The 10,669-nt window shown below is 38.7% G+C and overlaps 1 protein-coding gene across 2 annotated transcripts in view; it reads right to left on the reverse strand.

The window, feature by feature from the left end:
• Positions 1-10,669, reverse strand: part of CENPP (centromere protein P) — a 114,089-nt gene that overhangs the window by 62,851 nt on the left and 40,569 nt on the right. The window lies entirely within an intron of this gene.

Consider the following 10,669-nt stretch of genomic DNA (forward strand, 5'->3'; position numbering starts at 1 on the left):
TTTACATCACTTGTGTAAGAATTTCACTGAAGTTTTAAGTCTGCTACTGAACTCCTACTATAATGGGAAAGCTTTGTAAAAATATAGTAAAGTCCTAAGAGGTAGAAAACCATATAGTCTTGATCTTATCCTTCCAGAGCCTTAAAAACTCCCTTGCCTTCTCACTCATTCCTCTGGCCATGCACCCAGACTGAGAAACACTTTCTCCAGTCAGCACCCATGGATGCATAGAACATTCACAGAAGAAACTGCAGCACTACTTTAGAAGAAAATACCTCTACCCTTCCTGTTAATAAATAGCCTCCAAACTATTTTATCATCTGCTTAGGTCTGCACCGTCCTCCAAGCAAATTCAGCCAGCTTAGAAGTTTTAAAAAATTTCATCTGTGACTTAAACTACACTGACACTTTTTCATTACAGCAGGGAAGTATCAAAATGGTTCATTTTAACTATTTCCTGTAGATTTTATTTTTAGAGAAGAGCAGCAATTTCCTAGATCACCTCAAACTGATAGGATGCCTGTCAATTAAGAGAAAATAAACTATGCTCAACTACCCGCCACTATTTTCAGATATCATTCTTCAGCTGGCATTTGTGGTGATAATAGTTAACTGCATCTTTGGCATGCTTTAACATAGACTCAGGTGGATGTGTCAGTGGCACACAAACATTATGATATAAAATGCACCTTATGCAGTTTCAGCAATGGTTTCTGAACATGGACAAAAATGTAATTAACAGAATAGTCATTAACTGATGATAACACACTAGTGTTCAGTGATCTTCCCACAGAACAAGGCATTTCAGTATCAGCAGATAGGAAGAAAATCTGTCAAGAAATCAACTCCACCTTTACATTCTCTAAAAATGTTACAGGGAAAGGAAAGAGGGAGAAAGAGAAACTTGATATAAATCCTTCTCATTACTTATTCCTTGTACAAGTATCTACATTTCTCTAATAAAAAAAATGAATATTTATTCCATCTAAGATTTTCAAACTTTAAAGGGCTTCTCTCTTCTGAAAATCTGCCAGGTCCCTACACAACAGTTAACAAATTTCACCAGAGGGTGGCAGCCTGTGGCTACAAATAGAAGGAAAAGTCATTCTAAAGAATAAATGACAAAGATTGTCAGAGCACTGGAAGAGCCCAGTAAACGTCACAAACACTGATTAAGCAGAGGGGCCTGTTTGAGTACTAAAGTACTATGTGAGTGCTGCTAAACCCTGCGTTCTTTGTCCTGCTCTACACCATTAAATTACCAAGGGATGTAATAGTCTCATTTTTCTAAGTCTTTTCCCCGCCCCTTTTCCCAATATCAACCTACTTAATGCAGTACTTCCAACACAGCAATACAAAAGATACTGCAGCATTAGTAGACAAAGAGAAGCAAAATTAATAAGATACAAAAAGTTTAAAGAATATAAGATACTGCTAAATCATTATTTTAACTTCCACCATCAGCTGTGGCAAATATACACAATGTAAATCAAAACATACCTTCAATAAAATATATTTTCTTTCATATGATCTAGGGTTAGATCTAGGGATCTTCTGCTGCTAGACTGAATTACAGAAGGTGAGGAAGTGTTTATTTCCTTTTTCCAGTATTAGTAGTGTCTTCCTGCTCTGCCCAGGATGAAACCTGCAGGAATTCAGCGTATCAGACAAGCTGGCTAGAAGTGTCAGGAAGGAGAAGAGGACAGATGGACAGAGAAGGAGCACAGCTTTTGGATCTCGCTGCCTGATGTTAAGAACAAAGAGCTGCAAATTCCTAAAAGCACAGTGAAGTTTGGGCTGGATGAGCAGATAGTGAGGTGGGCTGAAAATGGGCTGGAAGGCAGCGAGCGCAGAGAGGCCACGTGGTGAATTCCAGCTGGAGGTCAGGAACTGCCAGCGTACCCCAGGGGTCAGTGCTGGCTCCAGCTCTGCTCCCAGCTTCATTATCCATCTGCATGACAGGGCAGAGCACACTCACAAGGTCACTGGTGACTGATATGTGACTCTCTGGGGTTATGCTGCTGGAGGAATGGCCAGCAGGGGCTCATGCAGTTCAGCTAAGGGAAGCCCAAAATCTTGTCCCTAGTGAGGGATTAGCCCATGCACTGGTGGCTGATGGCTGACCTGGAGAGCAGCTTTGCAGGAAAGGATCTGTGGGTCCTGGTGGACAAACTGAACATGAGCCAGCAACGTGCTCTTTGTGGAAGGACAGCTCACAGTATCCTGGGCTGCTTTAAAGGGATGAAGACAACTCTTCATTCCCAGTGTTGCTGTCACTAAGTTATTCCAAGAGCTAAGAAGCTCCAGACCACTGGATTCCTATGGATTTGAGTTGTGCAAGCCTCAGGTCCCTCCAGCTGCTCTCTGCCTCACACCACAGCACCTCTCTGCTGCCAAAGGCCAGAGCCAGCCATGTGCCAAGTGGTCACTCACAGCTCTGTCCTCTCCTGCCTTCCATCTGCTCCTAAGCAGGATTTGGAACTGTCCCTTCCCAGCTGAAGGACCTCTCTGGAGCACTTTCCTCTGCCCAGCTGCTATTTTCCACAAGTTAATAACAAGCACATAAATATTTCTCTCTATCCTGTGTCAAAATTGGTTATAATTGGTAATAACGATTAAAAGATACTGAGTGAAATAAGTTACAAAGGTTCTTTTCTTTAAAAAAAAAAAAAAAAGAAGGGAAAGTTTGACTATTTTAAACATAATGGAAATTTCCAAAATGTTTCATGAGTATCCCATTAGGAATTCCTGCACCTGCATTTCCCAAAAGTGAGTGAAATGACTCAGACCAGAGCAATTGAAAAATATAAACTAAGAAATGCAATTTTTAACCCTCCATATCTGTTTGCTAAAGCAGCAAAATATCTCAGCTACCTAAACCAGGTTGTGCATAGAAAATCTGATATGACTTCACTGTTAGGCAATTTTAGAATAATTTAATGTAATCTCAAAAAGCATTTACTCATGTCCTAGAAAGAAATTGCTTTTATCTCTTGAAGATACTCATTCCATATTCATTCAATTGCCAGTTAAAATACTGCACTATTTATCCAGAAAAACTATGGTACACTGCAACAGACAAAAAAAAAAAATTCATTTCATTTTTAACAGAATTTAACAGCAGCATAATAATAAAAGCAGTACTAAACTAAAAATAATGAAATTGTGTTCTGAAGGATCTTTTTTTTCCCCTCATTCTCTATGTTTAGAGAATGTTTCCTCATTCTCTTATGTTCAACACTGCTTCTTGGGCTTGTGTTGGGATTTTTCCCTCCTTTCTGGGGAGACTAGAGATTTGAGAACAAAGCTACTAATAGGAAACATATGGAAAAGTTCTGGAGTAAATGAAAATCTGACTTGAATTCCAAATGCCACGTATCACATACCACAGTCTAAATTATCTGCTAAGATAAATGCAGGATTTACCCTCCATACTCAGTGAATCACATGAGATGGAAGACAAGGTTATGTATGAAATAAACAAAAAAACAGACTTGCATTATATTTAAGAGACTTCCAAAACTAATCAATATTTTGAAGCAAGTTGGGATGTTTCTCAAAGCCCATGTGAGCCAGTAAAAGATTGGCTGAACAGAACATGCAGCCTTGCTGCAGTTTTTCATATAAGATATGAACATTCCTACCCAAGTGAACAGTCAGGCTCTGGATTTAACCACTGTGCTGCTTTGGTTGTAGTGGACACCCCTCACAGCCAGGCTTTCCTATGCATGAACACTTCCCTGTCTCAAATCCCTGTCCAGGGGAAATGTGACAACCATGAGATTTCTGGCACAGCAGCATTGAAGACTCAGTTTTGATGAGAATCTCACACATTTCCCCAGGCAGCCAAGCCTTGCCCCAAACTCCCTGTGCAGCAGCAGGGAATTTAACAAGCCTGGATGCACCAGAGTAACCACACATATAGAGAGCCCCTCAAGAAGTGAATCACACACCTGGTTCATGCCACTTGTGCTACCCATCACCTGCACAAAGCTTTCTGTCAGAATCAAGCAGAAACACTGAAATCAACAGTTTCTCCTCACAATTACATTTGCAGGAACAATTACGGTGTTACAGTCTCTGCTGAGAATGGAAAATATCTTGAGCTGTCAGGCTGCCAGAGGATGGAAAATTTCCAGAGGGACAGAGAGGGAGAAAGTCACAGACACAAGCATGGACTTGCCTCTTAATGCTTCAGCTAGTGGCATTTCCAAAAGCTGTTTAGACATAAAGACCAATGAAAATATTTTTCTTCCAGAAACACTCTTCACAGAGCATGTTAACTCATTTGTGGAAAAGAAAGCTGGCCTGCCATTCTAAAAGATATTATTTAACCAACATTTATATGTTATTTAGGCCACCAAGAACATACAGTCACCATTATTATCCTTCTGTCACCTCTATCTTCTTTTCCAGGGCAAAACAAGGAACAACAAGGGAGCCACAAGTCAGTAAAAAGGGCCTAATTTTTAGCATGAAGAAACCACTTTTATATTAACCTTGTGAGATGATGTCCAGACTCAGGAAGTGACAGAACAATCTATTATCCTGCAAGAATAATAAAAGCAACTGTCTATATTAATTTCTCCAGCAGCAATATTGTGATGCAGCTTAATTATTACTTGCTTAAGAAAAATTAAGTGATAAATACCTAGAAATTAATAACTTCAGGAAAGCTTACTTGGCTTTTTAGAATGCATATTTTTCATTTATAGTTTAAGCTAATACATTCAGTTTCTATTTAGATGTTACCCTCCTGTAAATTAATATTACTGGTATCTTGTATTTCCTCAGATACTAGATTTTACAAGGAAAAAGACTTTTGACTTAATTCCTTTAAAAAAGTTACTAACATAGAAAAAGAAAGCCAGATAATTTTCAGCAAAACTAAATGTCAGTACAAAAGTAGAATATTTTACCCCCATAGTCCCTGACTACACAATGCTGTCCTTTAGTGCAAACCAGCAGAACCATCACGTAATAGGATGAATTTTGAGATTAAAGAATTGGGATACGTTTAGGAGCTATTTTCCATGCAAACACCTACCTAACCTGGGAAGTTAATGATCTGACAAACTATGCTCCTGTACAGTGGCCTGTAAATTTGAGATATTTGATAAGAAGAAAAAGTCTGTCATGATGCCATACAGAAGAAAACACTTCAAACCTCACACCATCATTATCACACCCAGCCCCCCAAAGTACTTCCTTAACCAACATGCCAAGAGATCCCTTGTTTCCCCTGTCAGGACCACAGTTAACAATTAGCATTCATAAACCCACAGCCTTTTATTTCAGAAAAATAGAAACTAAGTCTGATCTAAACCCAATCTTCAATATCCTTCCTATTCCCGCTAATAGATGGAAGGAAAAAAGTAGTTACCCTTTATAAAAGCCCTGTATATTATTTATGATAAAGGCACAAACAAAGTGAGTATTTTAAAAATATAAAATGTTTCTTACCATAAACTAACTACAACTCGTGGTGCTGTTTTCCTTGAGCGCGTTCCATTGAAGCACACATGTGTAAGGCAATATTTCATTACTCCTGTTTTAGGAATGCTTTGCCTTAGCAACACTGTGTTTTATGGATTTATACTGCTTCTAGTGCCTTGTGCTTAGGACAGAAAGGGTAATGTATGCTTCCCACTTGAACAGTTCCCTCCCAAAATCAGAATGCACAGGAACTGAGAAGAGGAGAAAATGTGAGCATGGAAAACACATCTGTCAGATGTGCAACTTCTTCATAAAGGCACTGCTCTGTCTTTCTAAAAGGTACCTTTCTACTCAAACATCTCACCATGGCTAAACCCAGTATCTAGTTCAGTCATTAGCAGTTCAAAACAACAACCCCAGTCCCCATTCTGGGGCTGCTTTCACAACACACAAACTTATTTAGAAGTTTCAGCATTAAGCCAAGTGTTTGGCAAAGATGTGAAGGGAGATCTGGACAGCTGTCTTGCATTAAAACTGACATTTTTAAAGGGAGCTACTACTATCAGCTCAGTTCTGTTAGAGTTTAATCACTCAAAGCACCGATTTCATGCCATTCCCTAAGACCCAGTTAATATTTTTTTTAAGTAATTGATTCTTTTAGAACAAAAATGTTATGGATGTTTATATTTTGGCTCCAAACAGCTTTAGGCATTTACTCCACTCTGCAAAAAGCAATAGGACAAGGCAAGAGAAGGTGTTGAAAGCAAGAGAGAACAAGGACACACTTGCCAGATTACCATGGAAGGTCTGTAATGCCCAGATCAACTTTTCCTCAATGAAATGGAAAGAGAAGCTATGGCTGCCCCATCTCTGGCAGTACCCAAGGCCAGGTTGGACAAGGCTTGAAGCAACGTGGGATAGTGGATGGTCCCTGCCCATGGCAGGGGCTGGAACTGGGTGAGCTTTCATCATTCCGTGATTCTCTGAGTACTGGTTTTAGTGTGAGCCTTGCTCAAATCTTCACGGTAAGGCCTTTTAAGGATCCCAGAACAGGTAATAAAAGAAACAACTTCCAGCCAGAGTGATAGGATCAAAATAAGACACCCCCCCCAGCCCAGAGCTCTGCCAAGGAGGAGCTGTGATTCACAAATTATTCAAACAACAGAGAAACCCTTTTGATTTGATTAACTCCTATAAATCAACAGACACATTTATTTTGTATGTCAAGCATGAGCATCGCTTCCAAAGGACTGTTAATATTAAAGAAAGTTCAAACAAAATGGAGATAAAAATGGAGAGTAACCAAAGGAAATAAAGGGTAGAGAGATTATATCTTTCCTTATAAGAAAATATGTCAGGGTACAGAATGAGGTGTAATAACACCTGGTGTTTCTATGAAAGCTTCCAAGTCACAGATTCTGGCTGCATAAGAATTGCACTGCAGGCCATAAAGGCAATGTGGTGCCAACATTTCAAGGTCTGTGCTAAAAGGAGAGGATTTATTCACTTTAAGAAAGAAGGGATAATAAAAATTAAGAACCATTTTAAGGCTGATGTTAAGTTTCCAGACTATAGGAGAGAACTGAGCAGCTGCCTGGCAGAATCCTCTGCACCACCAGGCTGGACAGTTGTATTTGTTTGAATATTTCTAGAGCAATAGGTATTTAAGAAAAGAAACACATTCTGTAGTCATTGTAAAATCAAAGACCATCACTCTTAAATGCACTCCAGAGCGTAAATAGGAAGCACTTTCCATCACGTACAAGGGGAAAATTTCTGCTAATGCAAAACATTTTCCTACTCATGATCATTCAGGAATGCTTTGGCAAATAACTTAGACAACTACTCTTTATCCTTGCCTGGAAGTGCCTAAAAAAAGCTTATAATCATATGATTTTCAGATTGGATACAAACCTGAGAACAATGTCAAGTTGCAAGCACATTTACTAACTCTTTAACCAAAATTGCAGGAAGTCCTTAGCTATAAATGAACGAAACAAGCTAATGAATAAGGTATTAATATAAATTATTATGGTAGAATTCACATGATCTCTTTTAGACATCTACCAGTTTAGGGCACTAAGTCATCAGTTCTGCTCAAAATAAATGAGAAGTGCCTGCTTTGGAACAGACACTCAGCTCCATTACCTTCCTCACTTTCCTCCCAGAACACTGTGTTCTTTTATTTACAATGTTTATTAGTGAGTGCAAGACACCTGTCATATACTATGATCATTTATATAATTTTATATAAGACACAAATCAGGCAAACTAAAGACTCTGTTAAAGTTTGAGGTCCAACTGCTAATATTGCCTCAAGAAAATGAATATACCTGCACCAGTAAACAGTGGTTGCAAAACCAGACAAGTATTCCCAGAACTCCACATGGGAGGAAAGCACAGCCCAAAGTCATCTTGGAACAACCAAAGCAAGCTGTATAAAAATACAGAGTATAACGCAAAGCATATTTATTAAACAAGCTACTCAATTACTAAAAACACGAGTGTCAGCTGACAACAGTGACTCTCCTCAGCAGAGATTTATAATTTCATATAATTCAGGGTATTTTAGAATAACCAGACACTATTTGCTACACATAATATTGCTTACATCAATTTTTAACTTGTTTAATTATTCCAGTGTAAATTGTTTATGACTACTTGTTACTGTGTTAGTAGAAACACTACATGATGAGTACAACCCTATTTAGATGTCTCTACTGTAGAAAGTAAAATCCATCTATTTAAAAAAACCATAACCTCTCCCAATATACTATTAAATCCTTCTAAGATTTCTAACACAGCAATATATTCAGAAAACATGTTACATCCCTCCTCTTCTGTCAGTCCTTCAAAGTCAACTATCCACTACCATAAATTGATATTGTCATACAAAACCCCTCACATATTATAAATTTGAACATGCCAGGAAACTTGATACTTGGCTTTTGCAGTACCAATTGTTCCTTGCACATGTTCATGCACAAGTGTAACCAATCATCCTAATGTATTGCTTCTAAATGCATAGATGCTTCTAGTGAATTCAGCCCTAAAAATTCAGTGTATCACTGTTCATTAGTAGAAGTTACTCAATAAGTTCCTATGAGATTATAATTAATTCCCATGCTACAAGGTCAATAAGCTCAACTGTTTTCAGTTGCTCAACATGTTCTTCCCAGGAGCTCTTAGCAAAACAAAGCAAAACATTGAAAACAGGCTGCTCAAGATGTGGATTGCCAGAGTTTGGATCTCATAATACCACCTACTAAATGGGAAATAAATAGGGACCACACAACAAGGTTCAGGTCAGAGGCAACAGAAAGCCTCACACAGGGCACAGCTCTGTCCTCCTTTGCTTTTTCAAACAGATTAGGCCTTGTCTCAGCTCTGTTGATATGATTTGATGGCCTTTTTTCCATAACCTTTAAAAACACACGTTCCCACAGGGACATGCTCCTGGAATGACTTTCCATTCCATGAAGAGCAGAACACCACCAAAGCCTGTGAGGGCTCGGGCTGGGCTGGAGGCTCTGCAAGAACAAGACCTTCAGCATCTCCATTTGCTGAGCTCTACACTTCAGTCAGTGACTTTTCAGAGGAGTTCTAGCACAGGATAAATAAATCCAGCAGCCACTACAGCCCCAGTGTTCAGTCAGCTCTGCCAAAGGCAAGCACAGGTAAGAAGCACCTTTGCAGATCATCCATGGAATTCACAGAGGCTGCAGGTGGCTGCTGACAGCAGTGCTGGGCTGCCAATTAAGGCCTGAAAATTGGGATGCCAAGAGCTCCTGTGCCTACAATGTGACTTTGAAGTGCAGCCCAGCCTCAATGACATTGCCAACAGCTGTTTCCTACCCACAGGCTTTACGAGGAGCCAAATTACAGCCTTCACAGTTCCTTGTTATATCTGACTATGCACTCCCTTTTTTACTGTGCCCTCACTCACAGGAACAAACATCACCAATTCTTATCTAAACCACAGAATTCCTTCAACTTTTTGAACAACTTCAAAGTTGTCAACTGAGGATTTTAAATTTTGAGCTTGAGGCCTTTTCAGACATCTGATAGCAGGGCCAGACCTTTGCCATTCTATGAAGATCATGTTTCCAACACAGTCCTCAGGTCTAACTTCCCCAGCTTGGCTTCATTTGAGCTCCCTAAACCCTCTATAAACAAAATGCACTTTTTTTTCCCCTTTATACTTCATACGACCATTGTAAATTTTGGAGGGAAAGGAAAAAAGAACTCACCAAGGAAAACCCACCAAACACAAAGAAACCTAAGAATCTTTTACAGTTAGACAGTGAATATAAGGAAAAGGCCAAATAATTGAATGTAATTTATACCTTCTTATTATCAGGGCCATTCACCTCAAGGTCACTGGTGATCCTTTCTACTTTATCCCAAGAACATTTTGACTAAAATTTGGAAATTTTAAATGTGTTTGGTAGACCATACTCAATTAGCTAAAACCCCCTAAATTAATAAAATAATAGAACAGCCTTTCTTGTGTCTTCAGCTCAGAAACAAGATTGGAAAAAATGACAACTCTAATAAGTTGAATGCAGTTAATGGAGACTGTGAAATTCCAAAGATTTTAATTGATGAAAAGGATCCATCCAGGTTTTGCTGAAGAAAATCAATCAGCTTGAAGCCAACTCAGACTTCTAGCTTGCCATACATCCCACTTTGCATCACGACTGCATAAATAAAATTACAAATCAACATTAAAAATAATTCCTTCCAAAGCATTCTTAAAACTAAAAAACAAAACATGCTGAAAATTCAATAAATTTTTACAGCCTTTGAAACAAGAAGTCTTACATGAAGGATGCTAAATTTAATCCCCTAATTATCTGCCTTGTAAGGAAATTCCTGCCACACCACAAATGAAAATGAAGATCAAACCACACAATTTGACCAAGATCACAAAGTATAGACTTGTTTGTCTCCAAAACAGCTCTTGCAACAAAACAGGAACTGAGTCTTAATATATTCCATGACTAGGGCTTCAGAGCCTCTGAAGCTCAATATGCTTCAAATCAAGAGCTTTACCACAATTTTTCAAAGGACAGACTCTTCTGTCCAGCCACCATGGATTTTTAAATACATCATGAGGTTTTAGATCTCCTAAGAGCTTAAGAGACTTTGGGACACAACCAGTAGTAGAAAACAATACAAAAATATCATGTATGAAATTGGAACTCTAGTTTTTATCTTTGAATAAAATAGT

This window comes from Vidua chalybeata, chromosome 12 (genome assembly GCF_026979565.1).
Source record: "Vidua chalybeata isolate OUT-0048 chromosome 12, bVidCha1 merged haplotype, whole genome shotgun sequence".
In the NCBI taxonomy this organism is placed as follows: domain Eukaryota; kingdom Metazoa; phylum Chordata; class Aves; order Passeriformes; family Viduidae; genus Vidua; species Vidua chalybeata.